This window comes from Hipposideros armiger, unplaced genomic scaffold, assembly GCF_001890085.2.
Source record: "Hipposideros armiger isolate ML-2016 unplaced genomic scaffold, ASM189008v1 scaffold_2, whole genome shotgun sequence".
NCBI lineage: Eukaryota > Metazoa > Chordata > Mammalia > Chiroptera > Hipposideridae > Hipposideros > Hipposideros armiger.
The window spans coordinates 3,943,493-3,946,145 of record NW_017731352.1 but is presented as its reverse complement, the minus strand read 5'-3'; the positions used below and the strand labels follow the sequence as shown (position 1 = coordinate 3,946,145).

Sequence of the window (2,653 nt, the reverse complement as noted above, 5' to 3'; positions counted from 1 at the left end):
GGGGGACCAGCCAAGTTGCTGCTCTTCAATCTTCACTGTGGAGGGCGCCAGTCGCCATCTGGCTGCCCATAGGCAGCTAGTGGCCTCTAAGCTCAAGGTGCTGTGTTCAGTCTTACTTGCAGGTGGGCGTAGCCACCATTCCATGCGGGAGTCGAACCAGCAGCTTTGTTGTTAAGAGCGCATGCTCTATCCACTGAGCCATTCAGGCAGCAGCTCAGCCCAAGGTGCCGAGTTCAGTCTTAGTTGCAGGTAGGTGTAGACCACCATCGAACAGGCAATCTTGTTGTTACACTAGCTGAGCCATCCTGCCACCTGTTGGCAGCTCAGTGGCAGCTCAGCTTGGGTGCAGCATCACTGGCTCATGTGGGAATCGAACTGGCAGCCCTATTGCTCAGAGCTCATGCTCTTAAGCCAACTCTTAACCAACTGAGCCACTCAGCCAGCCCCGAATGTCTCCTAATTTTTTATTGAATGTTGGAGATCATGTGTAGAACAATATTATAGTAAATGTAACTTACTTCCAGAAGTAGGCACATCTCTTCTTCTGTCAAGCCATTATTGGGGAGAGGCCAGAAGGGAGATAAAAGTCAATCTGGTCAGAAATGTTCTGAGTTGAGGTCTTGCTGTTGCTATTGGTTCTTTTTTTTTTTTTTTAAGGTGTATAAACTATTTATTAACTGACAAAGCCTACCGATTTATTTCTCCTTGGACACACTCACAGTGTGGCCTTGGTGGCTGGTGGTCTTGGTGTGCTGGCCCCAAACACAAAGTCCCCAGGAATGGCACATCCCTCTGTGGGCCTGAGTTTTCTTCAGTTGCTCCAGGTATTCATAGAGCTTGTTGTCCAGACCATTGACCAGGACAGGACTTGGCTATATTTTCCACCCATCACGTCCTTCTGTCTGTTCAAGAACCAGTCTGGGATCTTGTACTGGAATGGATTCTGCATATTGGTGATCACATGTTCCACCTCATCCTCAGTGAGCTCTCCTGCCCTCTAGTGAGGTCGATGTCTGCTTTCCTCAACACCACGTGAGCCTATCTTTGCCTCACACCCTTAATCGCAGTGATGACAAAGGCTATTTTTTTGCTGCCCATCAATATTGGTGTTGAATACTCACAAAATATGCTGGGACTTCTCAGGGATCACTACAGACATGGCAGCAGCCCCAGTGCTGGTGCGTAGGTCTCCTGTGGAAAAGAGTTTCCTATTGGTATTGTTTCTTCAGCACACCACAGGTTTCGATTCCTTCAGTGGTATGCTGTTACTATTTTGTGCTTAGTGTGGGGGCTGAGGTGCTGGAGGTGTTAAAATGCTTTCTCAGTATTCCTAAACTTTGAACACCTGCTCAGTGGGGAAGGAGGGGAGATGTTTTAATGTCTCTCTCCATGCTCTTGCCTTTTGCCCCAATGTAAATTGCTGTTGTCTTGTTACTCGGTGTTACACTCATGGTGGAGTCTGAGGGCATTCTTGGTTCCTCTGGTCCAGCTTCAGTCTGAGTCAGAGCCTGAGAGCCTGAGCCTTGGGAGTGGGGTTCACAACAGGCCTCCCGAAGATGTACTATTTTGGCATGTGAATTATTCTGAGCTAAAGGCAACTGAGACCCTGTAAGCTCACAAGAAACTTTCACATCTCCCTTAAAGAATTTAAATTAGGGTCCTTGCTTATAGTAAGAGTTATCACCAGAAATAACTTTCTATGATCTATCTATAGGGCAGGCCAAACTTCTAATTACTGAACATCTACACTTCTTTGTTTCCTGTGAATGATTTTCCATTCCATCTGAAGCCTTAAGGTGCCTTAACTCATCCTTAGCTCAGAATGCCACATATACCTCATTTTAACTTTCTGTCTCTGAACTGCTCATGTATATGGCATCTCTGACTTGCTCATGAATGTGGGGTTCTCATATGTACATATGTAATTAAATTTCATTATTTTCTCTTATTAATCTGTTTCACGTAGATTTAATTATTAGTCCAGTTGAGAGAACCTTGAGGGGTAAAGTTTCTTCCTCTCTCACACAGGTCTGGATATAAAAGAGCTCCTCCCCTAGACTTAGCAGGCCTCTGTTGTATATTGGTGCAGGATCCTCAGCTCAAGAGGTTTTCCTACCCCTGCCTTCCCCAGGAGAAGATGGATTTTACTTTGACTCCTATTCCAGAACCAATGGATCTTTGCTTGTTTCCAGGAGTGAGAAAAAAGGTTTCCTACTTGTTCCTCAAAGGCAGCCATATTCTGCTTGTACGCCTCCCCCAGGGGCTCTGGGGTTGAGAACGTTTGCTGTCCTCTAGTTGCTTAAGGTTTTTACATGATGGTAACAACAAAAATTTATTCTCTCATAGTTCTGGAGGCTAGAAGTCAGAAATCAAGATGGAAGCAGGGCCATGCCCACTCTGAAGCCTCCAGGGGAGGATCCCTTTTCACCTCTTCCCGGCTTTTCATGGTTGCTCGCAATCTTTGACAGTTCTTGACTTATAGATGGATCACTCCAATCTCTAACTTCATCTTCACATGGACTTCTCCCCTATGCGTCTGTTCAAATTTCCCTCTTCTTATAAGGACACCAGACACTGAATTAGGGTCCACCCTAATCCAGTATGACTCATCTTAACTTGATTATATCTGCAAAGACCCTATTTCCAAATAAGG

At 45.5% G+C, this 2,653-nt stretch overlaps 1 pseudogene; it reads right to left on the bottom strand.

Annotated features, from left to right (window-relative positions):
- Positions 1-680: 680 nt before the first annotated feature.
- LOC109379528 (40S ribosomal protein S18 pseudogene) lies at positions 681-1,159 on the bottom strand (annotated as a pseudogene).
- Positions 1,160-2,653: the final 1,494 nt, after the last annotated feature.